This window comes from Mesoplodon mirus (assembly GCF_964341445.2).
Source record: "Mesoplodon mirus genome assembly, chromosome: 5".
In the NCBI taxonomy this organism is placed as follows: Eukaryota; Metazoa; Chordata; class Mammalia; order Artiodactyla; family Ziphiidae; genus Mesoplodon; species Mesoplodon mirus.
This window is the reverse complement of record NC_138980.1, coordinates 17,391,711-17,418,761: the sequence shown is the minus strand read 5'-3', so window position 1 is coordinate 17,418,761 and position 27,051 is coordinate 17,391,711.

Sequence of the window (27,051 nt, the reverse complement as noted above, 5' to 3'; positions counted from 1 at the left end):
ATAAAAGAAGGAAAAGAAAAATAATAAATCCAAAAAAAAAAGAACCATATGTCTTTGATCTTGACATTTTGGTGAATTGTTAAGACCATTTATCTTGTTATAAAAAGCCCACTTCTAGAACAAAAGACATGGTGGGTGGATTCATTTCCTATGGCTGCTATAAGAAATTACTATAAACTTGGTGGCTTAAGACAACACAGTTTTATTCTCTTACAGTTCTGGAGGTCAGAAGTCCAAAGTCAACCTTATGGGACTAAAACCAAGGTGTAGGCAGGGCTGACTCATCCTGGAGGCTCTAGGGGAGAATCTTTTCTTGCCTCTTGCAGCTTCTAGAGGCCGCCCTCATTCCTCAGCCTGTGGCCACATCACTCCAGTCTCTGCTTCTGTCACACAGCACCTTCCCCTCTGAACTGACTCGCCCTCCATCCTCCGTGGAATTACATTGGACCCACAAGGATAACCCAAGTCCACCTGGGGAGATGGAAGTGAAAACCCGTTGTACATGATGGGGTTCAGGACACATTACCCCCAAATATGGCACCTTGGTACATTAAATACCTTAAGCTGAAGGAGTTTGAGAAAACAACAAATGCAGGGTCACTCTGACCTCCCCCCAACCCTTGCCCTTCTGCCCTGAAACAGGCCATGAAACTCCCAAGCAAAAGGTACCCTCCCTGTACCAGGAGGAAGGAAGAGATTTTTACCACCAGAGACAGGAAATTTGGGGCTGAGCTGGCTGTATAAAAAACCGTGTTAAATTCACCTTTATCGTTCTGGTTACTTCTTCACCACTTGCTACCCCAAGTCCAGAGGCCACGAGCAATGCTTCATTTGCTTCTTTGTCGAAAAGGTATAAAAGTTTCCTGCCCTGGTCACTTTTTCAGGTCTTCATTCCCATGGACATTTTCTCCTGTTGATCTGTGTTGGTCCGTTTAACTGCCAGACCCAGGCAGGAACCCTAAGAGAGTGGAGGAAAACGTTTGCCTCCACTACATACAACACAGTCTGATAAGGGCAGCAATAGAAGTAAGATTAACCAAGCTACTGGGAGGGTCCCAACTCACCAGACCAGAGCTCAGCTGGCAGCAGGTACTGGGGGAGGGAAGGGGAGGGGTCTGAAATTAAAAGACGAGGGAATCCTGTGCACATCATCGGGGCAAAGGCTTGGCGGAGTCTGACAGTCTGGTGTGCCTGGGAGCCTCAAGGAGCTGATCTGCTTCTCCACTGGTTCCCCCAGGCTGCATGAAGGTAAGATGAGGTGACGTGTGAAAAGCGTTTTGTGAACCGCAAGCCCCCTGCGAAGAACCGGGGCTCTCGCCCCGCCCCTCGTGTCTCCTCAGCACCTCCTCCTTGCTCTGGTTGCCAGATGAAGTGAAGTGACAGAACTTGGGGGAAAAAATTAATAAAAGGGAGCTTCCCTGGTGGCACAGTGGTTGAGGGTCTGCCTGCCAATGCAGGGGACACGGGTTCGGGCCCTGGTCTGGGAAGATCCCACATGCCGCGGAGCAACTAAGTCCATGCGCCACAACTACTGAGCCTGCACTCTAGAGCCCGCGTGCCACAACTACGGAAGCTTGTGCACAACTGCTGAGCCTGCACGTCTGGAGCTTGTGCTCCGCAACAAGAGGAGCCGTGACGGTGAGGGGCCCGCGCACCGCGATGAAGAGTGGCCCCCGCTCGCCGCATCTAGAGAAAGCCCTTGCGCAGAAACGAAGACCCAGCACAGCCAAAATAAATAAATAATTTTTAAAAAAATTAATAAAAGGTCAACGCGTAAATCTGATCATTTCTCCTTAGGTTAAAACCCTCCAATAGCTGCCATCCCTCTACAACAGAAGCCAAAGTCCCTTCCTGCCCCGGAGTGGGGGGGGGGGAGGGGGAACGGAGTGACCCAGCTCTTGCCACGTGACTCCCCTGGACCCATCTGACTCCCTCCCACCCCTGTTGTCTCTCTATTCCTTGAACAGCCCAAACCCGCTCTGACACTTGCTAGACCCTCAGTGTGTAATGACCTGCTCTGAATCCTCTTGCCTGTCTCTTTCTTGGCCTTCAGCTCAGATGTTCTCCTCAGAGGCCTCCTCTGACCATCTAGCTGAAGTGGTCTCCACATCGCCACCCCGCCACACACCCCAGGCCAAATGGCCTCAGGTTCTCTTTTCTTTTCCTCAAGTAACAAGTATGATCTGGAGTTACTTTATTCCAGTATTTACTCATCTGTCTCTCATATGGGTTATAAGCATCATTGTGGGGACAGGCACGATGCCACTTTGGCTCATCTCTGCATCCCCAATGCTTATGTGACACTAGCCCGTGCAGACAATCAACATTTGAATGATTACATTCCTAAAGGAACACATGAATGAGTGAAATTAAAAAGAGCCCGCCAATGCTCATGGCCTTATTGCATGCAAACCAAAATGGAGATTTATTAACATTTGAGCATTTTTATATCACACTATGTTCAGTTCTCTCTTCCGGAAAGTCACACAGCCGGTGATAGCACTCAGACATTCTGGAGGAGAAAAAATGAGAATATTGCCTTGGCATTTATAAAGAATTTCAATGCACGTTACCTTGGTTTTTTTTCCATGAAGACCCTGCATGTTAGCTGGTATTTCATCATTTTAACACATGAGAAAACTGAGGCCCAGAGAGGCTGTGTAACTTGCCTGAAGTCACACAGCTTAGTCATGGTAGAGCCAGGCTCCTAGGGATACCTATGTTTAGAGACACTCTGTGCAGTGCCCTTCTCTCTGTGAACACTAATTTCTGCCCTTTGTTATTAATTTACCTGGACTTAGGCATTTCCCTAAGGTATTCACAGCCTAGTGGGGGAAATGGATTCTGATGGATACCAATTTGTGGTTGGTGCTGCTCTTGTTGTTTCCTGTCTAGCAGCCAACCTTCCTCCCCTGGGTCACAGCCCTTTATTTTCCTTTAAAGAAGCATCCCCTTACCCATGCTCAGACCATGTAGCTTGGTAGGGCTTCCTGCATCCTCCCAGGATAGGCATGTGATCTTTATCTGGTCATTTGAAGTCACAGTAGTTGGGTCAGTTCAGGTACCTGATGAAGCTGGACCAGTAAGTAGCAGTTCTAGGAATTTTTTCTGGAACATTTGGGAAAAAGAATTTTCCTTTCCTCAAGACATTGCTTATCTGGTGAAATATAAGTTTAAAGTTACCAGTGGCTGTGTGAGAATGAGCCGCACACAACAATGAAGCAATTTCTCATTGATCTTGCATTAGCACCTGGATCAAGCCATGCCTGAAGGCAAAACTCCTTGTGTTAAGGCCAGTTAGAGTTGGGCTTCTGATACTTACAACTGAAAGATTCCCAGTGAATACAAGATGTGTGAGTTATTACTATCTCGTGCAATAGGAACACACAGCATGGGACCTCACCATTTGGAGGCCAGGAAAGCCTCATAGAAGAAAGGAAATTTAAGGTTGAACTTAAAGGATGAATGGGGATTCTTGGGCAGATCTCTTGGTGATGGGAGTAACATAGATAACAACATTGCTGTGGGATTAGGTAGGCCCAGTGTTGCTTGACCACAGAGGTCTTCAAAAGGGTCACGCCAATGAGTTTGAGTTTTATTCTTCAGGCGGTAAATTCTCATTCAGGAACTTTCTATGAGGCGGGAGGAGGGGAGCAGCAGGGAGGGGCTGGATTTATTAATTAACACACTGCTTCTTAGAAACCGCCCTAGAACAGGTGATGCCGGCCTCCTCCCTCCTGGAATCTTGTCATCTCCTCTGTGGGTGGATTGGCCACTCCCAGCCTCACCTCAGGCTGCAAGTGAATGGCATTGGCATAATTAAGCCATGCTGGGCAAAATTCCAGATGAGACCCAGCCAAGGCACAGGAAAACTGTGATTCTATGAGAGTCTCTTAATTTCTTTCAGACTCAGGAATTCTCCTTTTGCTCATTTCCACCGCAGAAACAAAGCACGACCCGTCTGTAGTAACAGGTTCTTCGTGCTGTGGGGCGCTGGGTTCTGGGGGACTACATGGTCCCTCCAGCAGTATCCATGGGCCTTCCTTGCTGAATGTGACCCAAAGACTCAGAAGATGGGGTACCCACCCCAGCTGCCTTCCTCTTGACAAAGGAAAACCTAGGACAGAGAAAGAAGCAGGGAGCGGGACTGAGCCAGGAGGAGGGAGGTAAACTGAGTCTTCATGAACATCTTAACTGTGCAAAAAGGCCTGGTCTCACCCTGGCTTGGAGAGAGAGGATACTGGCTGTGAGAGTCACCTGGGAACCTGCCATGGGTGTCAGGATAGCCCCACACCCTCTGAGCTTAATGTCCACAAGCAGATGCTGGTGTACTGCCTGGGAGTGGGGTGATGGCAAAGGCTGAAGCAGGGAAATAATATGGGACCCTCACCCCACCTCCCTGCGCTTGTTCATCCTGCTGCCTCCAGCCCACACCCGCCAGCTCACAGCATTGCTGCCCGGCTGGCTCCGACCCTTCCTGCAGCCCACACGCCAGCTGGATCTGGGGGCAGGTGGCCACTGAGCCTGAGAAGGAAATTACCCACAGTAGCTGGGGCCTGATGCAGCAGCGAGGGCCAGTGGGCTGAGAGGGAAGATTCCAACTGTACCTGACAAACCTGGTTACCCCTACTTTTTCTTAGTTTGCTGCTCCCTTTACTCAAAACAATTCTTCTCCCAGAAATCATATGCTCCCTACCCTTCTCCTCCTCCTCCATCTCCTCCTCTCCCTCTTCCCCCTCCCCTCCTCCTCCTCCCCCTCCTCCTCCTCCCCCATCTCCTCTTCCCCCTCCACCCCACCCCCTCCTGCTCCCCCTCCCCTCCTCTTCCTCCTCCCCTCCTCCTCCCCCTCTTCCATCTCCTCCTCCCCCATCTCCTCCCCCTCTCCTCCTCCTCCCCCTCCCCTCCTCCCCCTTCTCTTCCTCCCCCTCCACCCTTCCTCCCCTCCACCCCTCCCCCTCCTGCTCCCCCTCCCCTCCTGCTCCCCTCCCCTCCTCTTCCCCTCCCCTCCTCTTCCCCCTCCCCTCCTGCTCCCCCTCCCCTCCTCCTCTCCCCCTCCCCTCCTGCTTCCCTCCCTTCCTCTTCCCCCTCCCCTCCTCCTCCTCCTCCTTCTCTTCCTCCCCCTCCACCCCTCCTCCCCCTCCACCCCTCCCCCTCCTGCTCCCCTCCCCTCCTATTCCCCCTCCCCTCCTCCTCCTCCCTCTCCTCTTCCTCCCCCTCCACCCCTCCCCCTCCTCCCCCCCCCACTCCCCTCCTCCTCCATCTCCTTTTTGCTGGCTGCTGCCTGGGGGTTGCTCTCAGCTCCTAGGGGCCATTCTCAGATTCTTGCCACATGACCCTTCCATTGACACTCTCACAACATACACATACATATATTTTAAAGCTCACTTATTAACGCTACCTACCCCATCTAGAACATAAATTCTATGAGGGCATGGATTTGTGTGGGTTTTCCCTAGCAACTAAAGCAGTACCTGATACACAGTAATAGCATAATAAATGTTTATTGAACAAATGGCTATAGAGCTTAAGAATGTACTCTAGAGACACAGGTGGGGTTCGAATTCTAGCCTTAGCATCAACTAGGTGTCTGGCCTGGATCCAGGTGCCTGACCTCTTTGGGCTCAGCTTTCTCATCTACAGAGGGGAAGTGGTTATCATAGGATTGTGGAAAGGCTTCAGTGAGATCGTGCATGGACAGCACATTACAGGTGCCTGGCCTTGAGTGAGCGCTTAGTAAACGTGAGCCACTCTGGTTATTATTTCCTTCCACGGTGCCAGATAACTGGCCATTTTCTTATTGGAGCTCTCAACATGTGGACAGAGAAAGGAGTATTTCAGTCTAGTAATTTGCTCGAATTGGCACCACGAATGAGTGACCAACAGGATTAGAACCCAGGACTGAGTTACTCAGGAACAGGCCCCACAAGCTAGGGATGATGGGGAGAGAGGGGAGTGAGGGGAGGGAGGGGCAACGGGGCAGCTGTGAGGCTGTCACAACCGACTGGGAGAAGGCAGGGTCCAGGGGACCTTGTGGGGCATGAGAATGGAATATGGCCTTTCCCCTCACAGAGTCAGAGGGAAAAAAAACACCCCAGGACATTTCTGTACAATTGTCTACGAGCATAACTAACTGCACATTGATGCTGCTTCCATCTGTTGTGTGGGCATCTGTCTTTGCCTGCCCAGTGTCTATCCACCATCCATCCATCCATCCAGTCCCAGTGTGCTGATGTTGTTTTGGGAACCAGTCCTTGCCCAACCTCAATCCATGTGGTTCTAATGGGACTGACCACAACTCTCTGCTTCAAGAGTGGACCTTGACAGTGATTGGATCAGGATATGTGACCCAGCCTGTGCAAGGAAATCAGTCCTGGGACTGTTGCTGGAACTTCTGAAAAACAGACTCTCTTTTCTATTAAGGTTGCTAAGCTAGTAGGATGTGAGTGGGGGCCATATGAGATCCCCTTAATAGGAAAAGTCTAAATAGGAAACCAAAAAGCCAAAACAGAAGAAAAGCAATGGAAAGAGATAAAGAGAAAGGACAAGTAGGAGAAAGAAAACAACTTGGTGACACCATTTAATGCCCTGGATCCAGCCATGCCTGAAGCTACCCCTGGACTTCTCATTTGCATGAATCAATACATTGCTTTTCTGCTATAAGTCAGTTTTTGTTGAGTTGCTGTCACTTACCACCAAGAAATTTCTAATTAATGCACCTACTCCCCACCCTGACTAAGCTATTGAGCAGCTTGTAGTGTGTTCAGAAGTTTAAGAACACTAGGGAGAAGGAAACTACCATCTACAGAAGACCTATCATATCCTAAACCTTTACCAGAACCAACTTAGCCTTCCCCAAACCCTAGGAGCTAGAAGTTATTATACCAACATCACCAATGGAAGAACAACTGCCCAGGAAAATGATTTCCAGAGCCAGATTGCACAGCTGAAGCTCAAATCCTATACCTTTACCCCCAACAGTGCAGCCTTCCACAGATGAGGGGGAAAGATCTTTTAAAAGAAAGGATTTTGAGACTGACCATGCAGAATGAAAGGGGTTCTGTTAGGCCAAGATGGGCTGGGAAAGGAGACCTAAGCAGAAGGAACAATGCAAAAGCCAAGTTCAGAAGCAGGACCATTCAGAACTAGTGTAGAAAACAGCACCAAGTCCAAACTGGCTTGAGGCTAGAGCTCACGTAGGGATAAGGTGAGAGAGACTGGGAAGCGGGGAGCCACCAGATCACCAAGGCCTTGAATGTCACCCAAAAGCATTCGACTGTAACCTCTGACTTCAGGGAGCTTTGAAAGGTTTTGTGATTTGGGATGATATGCGGGGTGCAGGATGGGCTGGGTGAAGTGAGGCCAGAAGCGGATGCTTGTAAATGGTCCCAGGTGAGAGAAGTCATGAGGCCCCAAGTGGGCAGGGCACAGAGGATGCAGGTGAGGAGGCAAATAGGAAGAAAATTGTAAAGGAAAACATGTCCACATAACCTGACAAGTGATGGATTGAAAAAGGAGTCAGGGAGAACTCCAAGTTTGGAATTATTTACAGGAAACAGTGAATTCAACTTTTCGATGCCAGAAATTGGAGGCACAAGCAGGCAGCAAAGATGGTGATGTCCCCTGGCAGTGCTGTGAGTCTGGAGGGTAAACTATCCGGCTAGCCATGGATGGGCTGGTGCTGAGCAATTGACCTCAGGAAAGAAAGTCAGGGATGTGGAATGAATTCCGGGAGACTAACGGCATAAATGGGGTCTCATGACCCCTGCCCCATCTCCCATCACTGCCAGACTGAAGCACGGAAGAGGGAACCTGGCGGGACCCTGTCCTTAGGGTCAGGTAGCAGGGCAAAGGCTCCCTCCCTCTCACTAACGAGTGTATTTCCATCCCGTACTGCTACGTGGCCTCCCTGCTGTGTGATCTTGGGAGAGTAACATTCTCTTTCTGAGCCTCAGTTTCCTCATCTGTAAAATGGGGTTCAGGGCTCCTACCTCAAAGGGCTGTTGTAAGAAGAGATGAGCATACAGTATGTTCACAGCTCTTTGAAGCTGTGAAGTTTCCTTTTTTCTAACCATCGCGTCTGCTGAAAGAAGGAATGTTTATTCAGGGACCAAAATGTACCTGCAGACCTGGTAAGAACAGCATTTTTATGGCCTCGTTCCTCTTGCCACAGGGACAACAAAGGCATTTTATGGTGCAAGAACATTTTCACTCAGTTCTTTTAAATCTTCCTTGCAAGGCTCTGCACAAAATCACTCAGACCGTAAACAGAATTGAAAAAATGACCAAGGCGATTTCCCCTGGCACCCCGGGCCTCCCACTCACCTTTGCACGGTGTTCACGTTTCTCTGACAGCTGTTCTTAGGAACCTAAGGTCAAGTATGGTCCAGCGCATGGGGGTTGATGCACAGCTGGTTGAAGAAAGTCACTGATTATTTCCACTAGCGTTTGTTCCTGATCAAACGGTATCAGTCGATGTGGCTTTGACCTCCCGAGATGCTGCTGTGTTTTGCCAGTTCTGCGCACTTAATATGCCAATTTCAAAATGCATTCATTATTGTTGCTGCAATTTCAGCCCTAGAGCAGGGGTCACAAATTCCAGTTCCCTCAGGGACCAAACTGAAAAGTGAAGAGTGAAGTTTGCTGGGTGTGAAGCAGTAGGACTTGATGGGACCTCTGGCTAAACTGCTGAGCCAGGCCTCCCCCAAGAAGGCAGCTTCCCCTGGGCTCCACCTGATTGCTACCGTGTACAAAAGTGATTCTAGTGTTGCTGGAGCTTTCCAGTTTTCTAAAGAAACCGGTATTGTTACATGAAATTTTCTGTTTCATGTAAGGCAGCAAAATCCTCAGGCCACCCATTTTCAAATTTGCCCCAAACAACTGTATGGTTGTTTAAGTTAAAAAAATAACAGGTAGCACTTGTCTGGTACTCTTCAGGTTACAGAATACTCTCCCAAGCTGACAGTGTGATTTCTAATTTTTCTGAGCCTCTGCTCTGGGATAAGCCCCATTCTGGGGTCTCAGAGTGCAGAGACAGACCAGACTCATTCTTGCTCTTGGGGAGGTCGTGGTCCTGCCAAAACACTCCCTGCGGTAGTATCATCAGGATCTTCATTCCTCCCAACTGGGGCCCCAGGTGTGAAAGGGAACCACCACCTTGGTTTCTAAGCCCCAGTTTCCTCATCTGTACAATGGGGCTAACACCATCTAATTGGCAGGATTGTGGCGAGGACTAAATGAGATGGCAGATGTAAAATACCAGCCCAGAGTAGCACGTAAATATTAGCTTCTATTTCTTTTTTACCTAAAACAGCATGGGAAATTCAGAAGCCCTGCATTTAGCTCTCAGGTTCTGAAACCTAAGGCTCATGACCCAAGGAAGAAGGAAGCATCCATGTAAAGAAGAGTCAGACAATCTTGGATCCAAATCCTGGCTCCACTACTCGCTGTGACCCTGGACAATTCCTATCACCTCTCTGACCCTCAGTTTCTTCTTCTATAAAAAGGGGAATAAAACCTACCTCATAGAACGAGCATGAAATGAAGTCACATATAGATAGCAGAGCCTCTGGTGCTTAGTAAACACACAGAAAACATTCCCCTCTTATTCCCTGTGTCCCAGGGGTGAGTACCTTAAGTCCCCAGGTTTCACTGACTGTGTATCACACCCGCCCCTTCTCAGTTCTCAGTCCTGGCTCTTGGACTCTTGCTGGGGCTTAGCCTTCCCTACCAGCTCTTCAAGGAGGAGGGTCTATACCCTCCTCAGCCACAGAGACTCCGCATGTCAGGATCTAGAAGAGTACAAAGGAAACTTATGACCTCTAAGCCACTGGAGAGGGAGGAGGTTTGGGGGAAACCTTCAGATTCTGGCAGAAGGTCCAGAAATGGAAATCAGCTTCCTCCATGCCCTTGTGAATTTGATGTAAAACTCAAGTGAGGAACACTGATGGGGCTTGTGGGGGCAGGGTTTCATTTGTTTAGAAATCAGGAAACTTGGTTGCATCTCTGCATCCAGTGTGCGAGGGGAGACATTTGACTTAAAGCGCTGGATCTCAGCCCTAGTTGCACAATGCAGTCAGCCTGGGAGCTTTCAGCTCGGCTGATGCCTGTGTCCCAGCCCCAGAGATTCGGGTGAGATTGGCCTGGGTGCCATCCTGACATCAGGTATTTAAATTCTAATGTCAGCCAGGCGAGTGTAATATGCAGTCAGGTCTTGGAACCACTGGAGAGGAGAGGTGAGGACGACATAGTTTCCCACCTTCTGATATTCCTAATGCTAAATTCCATTGATGCTGAGATGCAATTTTCTTTTCACATTTTAATATCTCTGAAATAATCATGTCTTATAATCACTGTGATAAGAAAAGGGCTGCGTTGTAATTTAGTTGACAATGTTCTTTCTGTCTTAGTGGTATCTGGAGTAATGGTGTGTCTTATAATCAACAGTGAAATATGACCTTAAATCTTAATTCTTCTTCTCAGGGAGGCAGAGAGGAAGAGGAAGTTGCCACACTTGAACCTGCATCAAATTTGCCTGAAGGGCTGTTCACACAGTTGCTAGGCCTCACCCTTCAGCAAGTTCAGGGTGGGGACCAATAATTTGCATTTCTAACAATTTCCTGGGTGGTGATGCTGATGCTACTGCTCCTGGTCCTCACTTTGAGAATCACTGGTTAAGTGAGCAGTCCTGGTGCTGAATATTTGTGTCCTCCCAAAATTCATGTTAAATCCTAAAGTCCAATGTGATGGCATTAGGAGGTGGGGCCTTTGGGACGTACTTAGGTCATGAGGGTGGAGCCATCATGAATACAATTAGTGCCCTTATAAAAGGGACCCCAGGGAGCTCCCTGGCTCCTTACGCCACATGAGGTTGGCCATCTATGAACCAGGAAGCAGGCTCTCACCAAACACCAAATCTACTAGCATCTTGGTCTTGGACTTACCAGCCTCCAGAACAGTGAAAAATAAACGTTTGTTGTTTAAGCCACCCAGTCTATGGTCTTTTTGCTATAGCCACTTGAGGACTATGACATCTGGGTAAAGAGATAATGACGGCAACTAACACAACTTTTGATGGCCTGGGGCTGGGCTAAGTCCTTTCCATGGCTGAATACACTTAGTCCTGAGAGCTATCCCATAAAATTGGTGTTATAATTCCCCCATTTTGCAGGGAAGAAAACTGAGTCAATGAGCGGCTAGTACAGCCAGCAAACCTAGAGTCAGGATTTGAACCTAGGCAGTTAGGCCCACTACACACCTCCACAGCGCTGCCCCTTGTAAGTGGCATCAACTTGGAAAGTCGCCTCGTTTTCCTCATTTGTAAAATGTGGTTACTGGACTTTCTTCCTCTCGAGGGGTTGTCATAAACAAGCTAATCTTTCAGCCTGGAGTATCCTGTAAGTGCTCACTGCATGGCAGCTGCTATTTCTACCTATTTTTCTCCACTTCTGCTCAACCACAGGGAGGCAGTGCGGTGTGGTGACCAGACCTGCCCTTGGGAGTCGAAGACTAGAGTTGACAATAATTTTTGCCACTGACATTGGCCAGTGGGAAGTCACACTGGTTGAGCATGTGTTACACGTGGGGACCTACATAGCCCCCAAACAGGGGGTGGCTGAGATTCAAGGCCATCAGTCCTGGAAGGCATTTCCCTGAGTGATACCAACTCTTTGTTTTACAAGTGACAAGACTCAGGTTGGGAGGAGAACAATGACATTACCAGGGCCACAGAGCTTAACAGTCATTCAATATTCAACACAAATTTATTGGGTACCTGCCATGTGCCAACCACTGTGCTGGGCATGGGGAGAGAGGGCTGAAGCAGGAAGATGCGCCCCAGGACCTTGCATACTAGTGTGTGGGTGGAGGGATGAAAGAGGGAGAGGCATAAAAGAGATTAATAAACCACACATGAGTGAGATATGTGATAAGCGTTATCAGGCTATAGTCTGATTTGCCAGAAGGGCTGGCAAGGTCATCATAGATAAGGATGGTCAGGCTTCTCTGAGGAGGTGGCATTTAAGTTGGAAATTGGAAGACAGTGTGTGCATGAGCTAGCAATAATAACCAATTATTCCTTAGCACTGACTATGTGCTGGATACTGGGCTAAGATAACTGAATGCTTATCACAGCCCTTTGAAATAATTACTAATACGATGCCCATTTGATAGAGGAAATTGAGGTTTAAAGGGGGGAAGTAGCTGGTCCACGAGAAGCAAAGGGACCAGGATTCAAACCCAGGAGATCTGATGAAATGGGGTTCCCCCAGCCACTGCCTTTGACAGACTCCTGGGACCAAAACCCAAGGCAGAGGGAACTGGTGTGATCACGGGACGTGCTACAGTACAGAGGCAGCCAGAACTGGACGTGAATCCCTGGTACATGACCTTGAGCAAGTCACGGTAACTCTCTGATGTTCAGATTCCTTCCCTGTGAAATGGAGAAGATAACAGCAACGCTGTTTTCAAGATTCAGCCGGTCAATGTGTACTTAGTCCAGTTTCTGGCATATATGAGGCCCTCAGAAAATGGCACTATTGTTTTACATTGTGAAGAATACAGCCTTTCAGCTGGATATAGGAGGGTCCTCAAGGTCATCTGAGTTGCCTGTCTGACTTAAATAAAGGCTTCCCGGGTGTGAAGTCAGCCCCAGATCTTTCACTGATACCCATCCTGATCTTTCATTGTCTTGGAAGAGTATGAAACAAATCCATCCTCCACCAGTGGGTTCTTGTGCCCCATCCATGAAAAATCTTTCTTTCCTCCTGATTTTGTGCTTGCAGGATCAGGCTGGTGAGAAGCTGGGTCTGTAAGATGTTGCAAATTGAAATGATCATCTGCCCTAATCCTAAATCCCCTTGTCCTCATCTGGGGATGTCTTAGCAAGGGAGATACCAACAGTAAATTTGCAGAGAGAATTTTCTTTTCATCCTGTAGCTGTTTCCTTTTGGCTTCAATCAGAGTTGGCAGAATTGGCTTGGGTTTCCAGCCAGAATCATAAAGCAGTTATCACATATGAGCTTACACACATACGGCTTTAGTTTCTGAATCATTTTAACCACTCAGCTTATAAATCCCCAGCCTCTCACTTTGTACCACCTGTTCCCTCCCTACCCATAAGTAAACTCTGAATCCAGTTCAGTTCAACACTCACTGAGCACCTATCCAAACCCAGACATCTGGATGGTGCAGGGAGATTCTGGGACAGTTCTGCACAAACTCCTGCCCTTGGGTACCTGCCATGTGCCAACCACTTGAGGAGTGTATGGTATCCTGAAGGCCAGCTCTGGTCACTCCTCTGCTTCAAACTTTCCATGGTGTCATGGAGACAGCCTTTTCTTCTTGGGCACACAGCTGAACCACATTTCCCAGCCTCCTTTGCAATTAGGTGTTACCATGCTTTCTGGGTTGAACTGTGTCCCATAAAAAGGTATATGTTGAAGTCTTAACCCCAGTACCTGAGAGTGTGACCTTATTTGGAAATAGGGTCATCACAGATGTAATTAGTTAAGATGAGGCTGACCTAGAGTAGGGTGGGCCCCTAACCCATTATAACTGGTGTCCTTATTAAAAGGGGAAATTTGGACACAGACACACACACAGGGAGATCGCCACGTGGAAGATGAAGGCAGAGACTGGGTTACTCTTCTACAAGACAAAGGCACACCAAAGATTGCCAGCAAATCGCAAGAAGCTAGGAGACGGGAACACGGAACACAGAACATGGGCAGGAGCATAGAACAGATTCTCCATCACAGCCCTGAGCTGGAACAAACACTGCCAAAACCTTGATCTTGGACTTCTAGGCTCCAGAACTGATAGATGGCAAATTTCTGTGTTTAAGCTGCCGAGCCTGTGGTACTTTGTTCTAGCCGCCCTAGCGGGCTAACCATGTGACTGCCTAGTAACAGACAAAATGTGGTGGAAAGCTATGTGTGCCGTAGACAGCCCTTGTCCCTAGAAACCTCCCACGCATCCCCTTCCACCCTCCATCCTCCCTCCTGGATGTGGACACATGGACAACTTGGAAGCACCATCCTGAAGTTGCCATGGCTCCATCAGCCTGGGTCTCTGCATGACCATGTGGAGCAGGGCCACCACCTCCAACAGTGACTGGATCTGATGTGGTAGAGAAATGGACTTCAATTTCTTAAGCCTCTGAGATTTGGGGGTTTGTCTGACAACCCTGCTTAAGGTAGCCACCCCTCAAAATATGAACCCTTCTACACTGTTGGTGGGAATGTAAATTGGTGCAGCCACTATGGAGAACAGTATGGAGGTTCCTTAAAAAACTAAAAATAGAGTTATTGTATGATCCAGCAATCCCATTCCTGGGCATATATCCAGAGAAAACACTGATTTGAAAAGATACATGCACCCCCAATGTTCATAGCAGCACTATTTACAATGGCCAAGACATGGAAGCAACCTAAGTGTCCATCAACAGATGAATGGATAAAGCAGATGTGGTACATATATACAACAGAATATTACTCAGCCATAAAGAGACTGAAATAATGCCACTTGCAGCAACATGGATCGACCTAGAGATTATCATACTAAGTGAAGTAAGTCAGACAGAGAAAGCAAATATTATATGATATCGCTTATATGTGGAATCTCAAAAAATAATACAAATGAACTTATTTGCAAAACTCATAAAAATAGACTCATAGACATAGAAAACAAACTTATGGTTACCAAAAGGGAAAGGGGGGTAGGGATAAATTAGGAGTTTGGGATACTACTATATATAAAATTGATAACCAACCAGGACCTAGTGTACAGCACAGGGAACTATATTCAATATCTTGTAATAACCTATAATGGAAAAGAATCTGAAAATGAATATATATATATATATATATGTATAACTGAATCACTTTGCTGTACACCTGAAACTAACACAACATTGTAAATCCACTATAGTTCAATAAAAAATAAAATAGTTCAATAAAAAATAAAATAAAATAGCCACCTCTCCTTTTCCTTCATAGCATTCAGCGAGATGTCTAGCCATATCTTTGGTTTGCTTCCTTGATTATTTTCTGCCTCAGCCACTTGATCCTAAGTTTCACAGAGGCAGAGGGTCTGTTCACAGGGCACTGTTAAATGCTTAGTTCAGTGCACTGCAAAGTGCCTGGTGCCTAGCAATCCTCCCTCCATGTTTCTGGATGGAATATTCTGCCTGGTGGGAGGAAAGGATGGAGAGCAGACAACCACCACTCACTGTGACATCAAATGGCCAGGGTGTGCACAGGGGAACGATGCCTTTGGGGACAAGAAGAGAAGGGCAGGACAACCTCAGAGAGGGGATGAGCCCTGAGTGGGTGTTACGGGAGAAACAGGGCTGACTGTGGGAGCTGGAGAAGCCTTCCGGGCAGAGGTACAGTGCAGGTGGCGGTGAGGAGGACCAGAGAGCCCGTATGTCCTGCAGCTGAAAACTGGAGTGCCGGCCACGCTTGGGCAGAGGAAACTCCAGGGGGTGCAGATGCACAGGGTTGCAGGAGCTGGACCATGAGAGCCTGGAAAGCTCAGATAAATGTTCACTTAACTCCACCCACTTTCAAACGTCTCAGACCACATCCCATAGAAAGAAAACACATTCTACACCTCAATCCAGGACACATGCATTCAAGTCTGAATGTAACAGAAAAGGTCTCAGTACATAAGACTGCCTTTTATAACTGTAAAAAATCTTGTATTTTCTATTCTATTCCAGACTATTCTAAAATGCTGGTCTCTTATGCTAAATGGATTTCACAGCACTATTGGGTTGTGACCCAGAATTTGTACCTCTCTGCTTCCGGCCACAGAAATCCTTTAGGTGGGCTCTGAGCCAGCGTGGGGAGGGGAGGAGAGGATGGATGGGGGGAGAGCAGGGCAGCCAGCCCAGCAGGAGATGGGGAGCAGCCCAGGCGAGGGGCATCTGCACGGGGCAGTGCATATAGAAGTTGGGTCGGTGGGTGAGATCCTGGGAGCAGTGGGTGCATGGGGGTTTGCAGGACCTCGAGTGTAGGACTTGGTCCTGGTTCTTTCTAAGGGCTTGGCTGAGCACTGTGGGGAGAGTCCCAGGCCGTGTGCTCCCCTGGGGAGGCCTTGCTGACTGATGCTTGGACTGCTTCTTTGGAGGGGAGGGTTTGCTGAGGGGCTGAGAGTGCACATCAGCCTCGGGAGTGACTGGCATGGCTCAGTGCCCACCTTCAGGGTGACTGGCCAACCCTTAACAGAAAGCAAGGCTGGGCTGTGTGAGTGTGTGTGTGTATCTGCATGTGCGTACTGTGTGAGAACATGTGTGAGAGGGTTGTGTGTGTGTTAATGTCTGAGTGTGTGAGGGATTCTAAGTGTCTGTGTTCCCACCTCAGTGACTTGGGGGTAGCAGTCCCTTCCCTGCGGGTGGCTTTGTGAGGCTCTTCCAGGAAAAGTGTGGAGACTTCCCGGCACATGGCTGGTGTGCTAGAAGCAAATCATAGCTGCCCATTTCAAGAAGAGGAAAGTTCTGGGCTTTACTTCATTCCCACTGACACCCCTTGGGCTGATACCTGAAACGATTTACCTCCTTCTAAACCTCTCCCACTGTGGAGGATGCGGCTGTAATCATTTATCACTCTACATGCCTTTCCCCACCCTCCCCTGTAGGCCCTCTCTCCACCCTGGTGACTGATGGATCCTGGGTGACAAACCTCGAGACTAAGAGTTCCCCACTGCTTTCCCAGGCATGGCCCCTCTGAGCCCCCATGTCTGCATCTGTGCAATGGGCACATGACCCATGCCTCCCTTTGCAGGATGAATTTGTGGAGAGCTAGTGAATGACACACCTGGAAGGGCTTTGTCATCTGTGAAGAGGCTCAGGTGGTGACAGGATAACTGGAGATGGCAGGGGTGATGGCATCCCAGGCGAGCCCCTGACAAGGTGCTTGCAGAGAGCTGGGGACCCAGAACAGCCCAGCCTGCTCAGGACGCCGGGGGTGGGTGCAGGGGCCACAGGCTACAGAGAGAATCCCTCCTTCCTTCACGCCTCCCTGCATCCCCCCCACCTCCTGCTTATATTTGGGTTTGGATGTGATCAGAGGAAAGGGGACAGATGTTGCTCCAGAGAGGGCCCTGGGTCCTGCCAGGCAACAGCTCGGGCCCCCTAAGTACCTCCTTTGCCTCCAACAGAGCCCGAGGCAGGACCTGAAGCAGCATCTTCACCGCCCCAACCCCAGTCTCTGCAGCCAGCCCTGCTCCCTGAGCTACGGGGAATAACTCCGCAGGCTCCAAGAGCTAGAATTCTTCAATTCTTGCTGGCACCCGGTTCCCATGGCAACCCGAAGCTCTCCTTTGCCACCTTTGGGAATGTCATTAGGCTGTGAGGGGGAGACAGCAAACAAAGGGAGGATGTCAGGCTGCAGCAGCGTTTAGGAGGATAGCTCTGCGGGGCAGAAGCTCTTTTTGTAGCAGTGTTTTTTTTTCTTTCCTCTTAAATAAAATATACAAACCATTTCATTATATCAAACCAACTAAGTCCTTTCTTTTCTAAGGGAAAAAGCAAAACTAATAAAATGTACTTCAGTGCCTCGCCAAGGAAGCGGAAAATAGATGCTCATGTCTCTAGAACAACAGTATAACGACAACAGGGACTTCACATGCTCCGTCACCTTAAAGACTCCCATCCACCTCTTTTCCTGTTGAAGAAACTGAGTTTGAGAAAGACAAACAGCCCTCTCAGGTCACAGACCAATAAGGGGAGGGCAGGGATGTGAGCCCATCTCAGAGCCCTGCTCAGCATGGGATGTGCCTGCCAACGTGCTGTCCTGGAAAACAACCATCACGTCATCAGCACCAGATTTAAGAGCCAGGTGCCTGTGGGAGAAAGGAAGGGCTGCTGAAGGTTTTCTTTGCTCTCTACCCCCCCAGGTCTGCTGAATCAAACCTGAAAGCAGCCAGAGCCCCAGGTGTCTCTGGAATTCACACCCATGCCATCTTCCAACTGGATGACTTGAGCCTCCTCTGTCTTTGTCTCCTTAACTTCCATCTCTCCACCCCAATGCCCACTTCACTGAGGCCACAGAGTCAATGCAAGCATGGTGTGGCCACATCATCTCACATCTACTTAAACCGCACAGGACAAAGTCCAAGCTCCTCAGCATCAGCCTCAGGGTCCCCCATGCTGGGTCTACCACCGACCCTCCAGCATCATCCCCCAGAAATGAGCCCTTCAGACTGAGCCCTGCATTGTTAACCAAACACTCCCTGTTCCATCTTACCTCTTTTTCTTTACTTTAGTTGATTCCTCTACCTGGAACAGTTCCCTTCCACATGAGCCACATGAAGTCTGATTGAACATCCAACTTCAGCCTGTGTCATCTCCCTGTGAGATTTTCCCTGATTTCTGGTCCCGTCCACCTCCATGCAGACCTAAGTCCATCCCTCTTCTCAGTCCTTAAAATATTTAGACTTGTAGCACTTACTTCCTTGACTGAAATTACATACTTACATATCTGTCTCTGCTGCTAGACTGTGAATGCTTTGAAGGCAGACTACGTCTGGTTCATTGCAGTAATCTGAGCACATAGTAGATGCTCAGGAACTTTTAAATGATTGACTGATACATACACACACACACACACACACACACACACAGATGGACAGTGGAAAGAAGAGAGCAGGCAAATGTGACTAGAAGTCGTTTTAAGCTCAGCCAACAAGAGGTGGTTCCAGGATGAGCTACTTTTCAATTTGAAAATCTTTCTGAGTTGTTGGAACATGATTTATGTGATATAAACGAGTCCAATCTGATGTTGGACCGATGACCGGGCTCACAGCATGGTTATCCAGGCATGCTGGAGGGTTAGCAGCACCTTGTCTTATCTAGTATGGCATCATTAACATCTCCGGCTAGTCCATCCACTTAGAGAAAAATCTATGGCCTTAAATGCATTTATTAGAAAACCACCAAGATTGACAAGAAAAAGACTTAGCATGCATCTATAAAAAAGGCAGAAAAGAACAAAATAACTCACTCTCTGAACTAAAAGAAACAATTAAGAAAGACAACAGCAGAAATTAATAAAACAGAATACAAACAAAACAAAATCAGCCAAAGATTGTCCTTTGAAAAGACCAATATAATAGACAAATTTCTGGGAAACTTTATCAGGAAAATCAGAGAGAAGATATTATAAAACAACTTTGGAAATGAGAGAAGACAGTAGCTATAGATAAGAGTGATATTAAAAATGTATTTAGGAATGTTAGGTACAACTTAATGTCAATGAATATAAGCTTCTAAAGGAAATGAATAACTTCTTAGGAAAATATAAATTATTAAAATTCATTTAAGAAGAGGTAGAAAACATGAATAGATCAGTAAACATAGAAGAAATTGAAAAGGTAACCAAAGAACTATTTCTTAAAAAGGAAATAAAAAACTCAAGTGATTTATGGTGAGTTCCACCAAATTTTCAAAAGTAGATGTTACCTATGATATATAAACTGTTCTAGAACATAGAATAATGTGTGAATCATTTTTCCTTAAGCTCTGAGCAAAATCCTGACATCAAAATTAAAAAAGAAAATAGTAGGCCATATTCACTCAGAAACATAAACATGCTAAAAAGCATATTAGCAAAGCAAATATACTGCCATATTAAAATCATAATCCAAGGATATTTTACTATTGAATATCAGAAAAATCAATATATTTACCAACCTAACAGATAAGAGAATAAAATATGATTTTTTCAGTAGATGTTTCAAAAGCACATGGTAAAATTAAAAACCTGTTTCTGCTGAAATAAAGTGATAACCTACTAGGTGATGTTTAACAAACATCAGACAGGCTGGTGAAATATAGAAGCATTCCCTCTTAGGACTTGAACAAGGTAAGGATACTATCTTTATCATCCTGCTACATAACATTTTACTCAATGTCCTGCCAAAGCAACAAGGCAAGAAAAAAATAAAGGAATAAAATTTCAAACAAAGACAATTGTCATTACTTGTAAGCAATATTATTATCTCCCTAGAAAATTAGCTAAGAAAATAACAGAACTAATAAGAGACATCAGTAAAGGAGGAATAGGTAGATATCTACAAAACATTAAAAAGTTACTAATTTCCTTGACTACATAATAATCAATTATAGAATAGAATTAACATTTTCATTCATAAGGAAATACAAACATACACACTAAAGCTAAGAATAAACCTAAGAAGAACTGTACAAGACCTATATGAAGAAAATTATTAAACTTTATGAAATGAAGGTTAACAACAATAAAAAATCCTGAATAATGGAGATTCATGACCTAATCCTGGATGGGAAGATAGATTATAAAGATGTCAATTCTCTCCACATAATCCTCATATTCAATGTAATCCCAGTCATAATTTGAGCATGACTTTAATGAAATTTAATAAGTGGACTTGACATTAAAAATGCATTAAAATTGCTAGGAGAATTTCAAAATGAACAATAATACAAAACTTGCTATACCACATTAAAAAAAACACTATAAAGCTATAGTATATATAAAACCATGTGTTTAGTGGCTTAGAAATAGACAATCAATTAATAGAACAAAATAGAAAATATGTAAATGAACCTATATACATTTAAGAACTTATTTTATAATAACATGGCCAACTCATTAAACAATATTTTATTCTCAGTTGGAAAAAATGAGAATGAAAGTAAAAATTTATGGAATATCATCATTTAAAAATAATGAAAAGATTACTTACTGACATAGAAAGTTTTCCAATATATCAATATATTATAAAGTGAAAAATGGTAAGTCATAGAACAATATGCATACTATAATTCCATTCTGATGTAAGATGCAGGTACATTTGTACATGTTTGAATGTAAATGCATAAAAAAGAGTCTTTAAGACAGGTGTGAAGCTTTTTACAGTGGGTACTTTTAGAGAGGAAACTGGAATGTGGAGGGAATATGGAGAAAGTTCTCATTTTGATCTGTTTTGTTCTAGAGTATTTTAATCTTTCAAACTGAAAATGTATTCATGCATTTTAAAAAATTTTATGCATTCAATAATAATTGTCCAGGAGGAAAAACAACAGAAAACAAAGAGCAATTCCATAATATACCATGGGAAAGACCCCAGGTGCCTACAAAATAGACCTGGAGTTTTGGGAAGCTCAGGAAACTCTCTGGACTCATCCTCTTCATGCTACGGGCCTGCCCACTGTCTTCAGACACAGTCCATTATATCTAGAACCGGTTCTACCTCTGTCTGGGCCAAGTTCAAGAGCCATCCCCTTGAATTTGGCCCTCACTCGGATGACCATCTGGTTCCTGGCACTGCCTTCACCCATGGACTTCATTCTTCTGACATTCCCTAGCTTTAGCTCCTCACCCCCAAGGCAGTCCTGGCTCATCCAGACCAATGGGGGAGTCCAGACCTTCCTATCTGAAGTGTGCAGAAAGTGGGTGCCAAAGTCACGGCTCCAATGCACCTGAGCCACATGCGCCACCCCCCAAGGAGAAGCAAGAAACCACATGGCAACCTCTGAGCATCCATCTTTTGTCATCACCCCCAGCCTTTTACATCATAATTATTTTCACACAGCAAACTATTTCCCACTAGAATGAGGGACCACAGGGACTTGATCTTGTCCACTGTTTATCCCATCCCCAGCACCTGGAAGCATGCCTGGTAGTCACTCAAAGAAATCATTGGGTAAGCTCAGGAAGTCACATGTCCTATCTTTAAATCCACCAAGTGTGGTCAATTTCAAATTCTGGAGACATGTACTCTCAGCAAACAGAAAAGGAGTAGCTTCCTCTGCCTTGCCCAGTCCTGAGCAGCTGAGCACCCAGAAGGCCTGGACCTCTCCTGATAAGATTCACCCTTCTGATTTCTGGCGTCTCAGGGTCAGGTGCAGGATGCCCTTCTCCTGCCTGGTGGGCAAGTCCCATTTCCCCTCCCCAGAATTTTTCAACAAATGGTGAACCACATTAACTTGTAGGCCTCAGGCCATTTTCCTCCTCTGAGCCTGAGTTTTCATTTGCTGGATAATGTAACTCCCAAATCCCCATGTCAAAGGACAAGTCAGGACTCTGCAGCCAGCACCATTCCTGGCTTCTAGGACAGCAGTCACGGAATTTGCATTTTTCTGCGAGCTTGGTCTCATAAATTCCCCCAACACACCCTGGCTGAGGATTTATCAGACTAAAGATTTTCTATATCTCCTTTCCACAACCAAACTCAAGGAGAATTTCTAATTTTCTGCCGAGCCCCAGTGCTCCACAGGCTTCTTTTCCAGGGTTTTGCTTCACCAAAAATATTGATTGCTTGAGGAAAAAGCTACAATCGATCGAGCTTTCCCAAAAGCCTTAATGAGCAGAGCTTCTGCCAGGCAGGGCCATGATGGTTGATGTTCCAGCAGGAGTTGAGGAGGACCTTGTCACAGGACACAGCCATACGCAGCCCCCCAGGAGGGAGACTAACAGGTACCTCATTAACTGGCTCACTCTGCACAGAGGCGAGAGCTCTGGGCGAGGAGACCTTGCAGCTGGAGAACAGAAAGGCCTAAGTAGGGGGAAGAGAAGCAGTCCCTTTGCATCCTGTGAGACTGCGGGAATGAGGGCTAACTTCCCTGGGCCTCAGTCTCCTAATCTGTGAAATGGCTATAATCATGCTCCCCTCCTGCAGTTCCAGGACTGTTACCAGACAGAGTGATCAAATGTGCCCAGCACAGACCCAGGTGCCCAACAACTGCTTCCTTTCCTTTCCCTCCGGACTTTTATAAGCCTGGAACTAATTCCCCCACTAAGAAAATGAGCCTCTCACACAGTTTTTTTGTTTTTGTTTTTGTTTTTCTTGTAATCATGTGAAAGTATCAAACCAAAGTTTCACTTGGAGCATGGACTTTGCACTTAGCACTGGGCCAAAGCAGCCCAGGAGATGGTAAAGAAACCTAAGTGGCGTCTGCTGCCTGGGGAGAATTTATAACTTGCTTGAAAACTTAAAAGGGAATATTTGCCAGCAATGGATGTCTGATCGAGGCAGCTTTTACTTCAAAGCCCTGGGGACAGAGTCTGGCGCTGGCTCCTGCCAGCCGTGCCATGTGGACCATTACTTAGTGTCGTGGAGCCCGCCTCTGTATCTATGAAACTGACTTTTTAACATCCACCCTCTGGGGTTGTGGTGGAGATTTTTGAAAACACAAATAAAATGGTGTAGGTGAAACATTCAGTATTGTGCCAGGAGTGTAGCAGACATGCCATCAATGCTTTTTGAATTTTATGACCCAACAGTCGGGGAATAATTAAGTGCAATGCATCCAATGTATGATGGAGCCACACTAGATGGAAATGAACAGAAAATGCTGAGAAACCGCAGCCATGGTCTTTGCATCTTGATTCACAGCAGCTTTTGCTGTTGCCCTGAGATTCCTTCCCAGCAGGAGGCAGCGTAGATAGACGTGTACTGCAATGAAGGACATACTTGGGTTCCAAATCCAGTTTCACAAGTCACCTGCTGTGTGACCTTGGCTGGGTAGTGGACCTCCTAGACCTCTGTATCTTCTCAGGTCTATAGGATGGCCACGATGACAGTCGCCTTCTCACAGGCTGGGTGAGGATGAAATGGTGTAGGATGCATGGGACTGGACCACGGTGAGGCTCACATGTGAGTTAATATCAGGAGAGTTTCCCATCCTGTCCCTCTTTAGGAATGGGGCTTCCCAAGGCCTTGGTGAGGAGAAAGGAAGAGAGTTGAGGAGGGGAGGAAGCGAGAGGGATGGAGGCCCCTCACACATGCAGCGTGAAGCACCTGAGAAGGGAGTCAGCATCCCACCAGGAAGAGGGAGAAGAGAAGTGGGGTCCCTCAAGACCCGGAAACTCCTCAGCCCCAGGTAAGCTGGAACAGTTGGTCACCATAAGGGTGTGATTGAAGCAGCAGCAGTACAGGAAGCAGATGGGTCCAGGCAAGAGGACAGTGCAGGAGACGCAAGGGGAGCACTGGAGGGGTCCGAGCAAGGTGAGCTAAGCCCCAAGTAGAGTGTTTCCCAGCCCTGGGGCTATTGCTCAGAGCAGAAGCTCAACACAGGGCCTTTGCTTGTAAGGACATCTTGTCAACCACCTCCCTTGCCCTACATTCCCACTAGCACCCTGCCTGGGTTGCACCAATATTGTTTCCCAAGCTGGTGAGTTTCCTGCCATGGGACTGCCACCAAGAGAGGGGATGCTGGAAGAGCCACTGGCCTTTCCTTCCAACTAGTGAGAGCCCAGGAATACATAGAGATGCTAGGAGGAAAACGAAGCATCAAGACCAGGGGACAGAAGAAGGAAATGGGTGTGTGCCCAGCCCCCAAGCAAGGACGCACTGACAGCTGAAATCCTCAAGGGGATTTGTGATAAACGTGCATGTGTTTAACTTCACCGTTTAACGAATGTGACTATAATTGCATAAACCATGACAGGCAGTAATAAGCATGAGGACAGCTAACATTTCTGAGCATTTACTGTGTGTCAGGCACTGACGGCTTGTATCCTCCGTAAACCCTCAGAGCAATCCCATCACGAATGTACAATCTCTGTGTCCATTGTATAGATTAGGAACCTGAGACTTCCTAAGGGCCGCTCACTTGCCAGGATCACGCGGAGCAACAGAAGAGCCCAAAGGGCTGATTGGCCAAGTCTGGGCTTCGACCATTTACACCTAAGAACTGCAAGTGGGGGAAACAGCTAGGATAGGGGGTCCCTGGAGAAAAAGAACCAAGCATGGCTTTCTTGACATAAGAGAAGCCATTTTTCTTTTTTTTCTTTTTTTTTTTTTTGCGGTACGCGGGCCACTCACTGTTGTGGCCTCTCCCGTTGCGGAGCACAGGCTCCAGACGCGCAGGCTCAGAGGCCATGGCTCACGGGCCCAGCCGCTCCGCGGCATATGGGATCTTCCCGGACTGGGGTACGAACCTGTGTGCCCCAGTCGGCAGGCGGACTCTCAACCACTGCACCACCAGGGAAGCCCAAGAAGCCATTTTTGACCTAAGCCATTTTGTGATCTAAGCCTGGCCACAATGCTTGCCTTTGAACAGGTCTCAGTAATTAATGATCTTAAGGGAACAAAGAATGCAGATCAAGTGGAACTTAAGAGTTTTTCTGACCCTCATGACTTCAATCAACTAAAGCTTGTACTCTGTCAACCGCCCAAGCCCCTTCATAAATACGCATGTACCCTTAGCTTAAAATTTTGCCCAGTTTTGCAGTTTGCAGAGACACTGCTTTGGGAAAGATTCCCAGTGTTCTCCTTACTTGCTGCAAGTAATGCATCCTTTCTTCCCCTGATCTTTGGTTTGGCTGTGTCTTTTGGCTAGACACCCAGCAAGAGGTGAACCCAGATTTTTTGGTAACACCCCCGAAACGAAGATCTGTTACTCAAATAAAGGGGAGCACAGCTGGGCAGGCAGCACCCAAGCCCACAGCCCACTGTACCTCAAGACACACTATCATCCAATGCTTGCCTTTAGCACTAGCTGTATGCAGTAAAATCTAATCTAAAATTAAAACCTTGCCTCAGCCTTTTTGTTTCAGTTGTAGAGTCATTAAAAGTAAAAAAAAAACTTCTAGAGGCACAGTGATTGGCCATACGCTCCACATCCTCCAGCCCCCAAGGCATGCTTTCACATTTCGAATTTTCCCCGGTTCAGTTAAAATAGTTGTGTCTGACAATTAGTCAAGAACTCTCCCTCAACCTAAGAAACATATTATTTTTTTTTCTTTCTATCTCCAGGAGAACAGGGTGTGTAATTATAAGAACCTAATGATCAACTCCTTCAAAAGAATTAGGCTGCTTGGGCTGCGTTTGTGGCGTTGAACTCAACCGCACTGAAAACCCTACTTGCACTATATTATCATTATTGTCGCCAATCATGCTCCCTTCAAAGCACTAAGTGGGGACATTTTCTCTGGAGGGGAAACAAAGCAAACCCTTTCTCAATAACAAGTAAGTAGCAGCATGAGAGGCAAATGGCTTAGTGTCTGAGTCATCCAGATGGGAGTTCTGATCCCAGTCCTGCCCTCAGCCTTGACCTTGGATGAGTCACTTAACATTTCAGCATCTCGGTTTCCTCATCTGTAGAGTGGGGATGAAATGGTTTCCCTCACATCATCGTGTGAAGTTAGCAAAATAATGTATGTCACAGCAAGTCCCAGTGTGCCTGACCCAAAAGAAACACTTGCTAAATGGTAGTGGCATTTCAGTTTGATATCTTTGTATCAATATTATTTCATAAAATGAAGATGATGGGCTGGCATGCTCTCGGTAAACTGCCAAGTCCTCTTATGAGCTATTGTTCATTGTCCAGGTAAGAAGCTCACCTCTTAGACCTGAGGAAGTTACCCTCCCCACAACCTCTTCCTTGGGAGAAGCCCAGATCATAAAGCTCCAAGAGACATGAAAAGACCAGCAGCTCAGGTTCCCTGGCCTCAGTTTCCCCATCTGTAAAGTTGACTGGTCATGTTTACTCCCTGGTTCGTTGTGAATGTTAATAAAACTATATGAAGTGTCCTCCTCAGCACCCAGTACCTAGTTGCTGCTCCATCACGGAGTTTTCTTCCTTCTGGTGCCCACTAAGCCATTTGGTGCTCCCTGCACTCCTACGAGGGAAGCAGCTCAAGGATCTGTGTTCCCACTGGATCAGAGAGGTCAACGGACCTCTTTGATGACTCTCAGCTGGCTAAAGCTGGAATGTAAACTCAGTCTCTGTGTTCCTATGCTCTTTCAGTGTTCCACAGCCACCTCATTCATTCATTCACTCAACAAAGATCTCCTGAGTGCTTCCAACGGGTCAGGCTGTGGGCTGGGCTACTGCACCAGTCCAAGCTTGGTTTAACCAGGGTCTGAGCCCGGGTAGTGGCCACACAGAAGGGTAAGGGGGCAGCTTCTGTGCCTCTCCTTTCCTTGCCTCCTCCTCTCTCTTCCCTGCTTATTCTTTCTCTTATTTTCTTCTCTCTGGGGCTTCACTACCCACACAGCCACACTCTGATGAAGTTAATAATCAGGGTGTCAGCTTTAAATACCAGATAGCTCATGGAAGAGAAC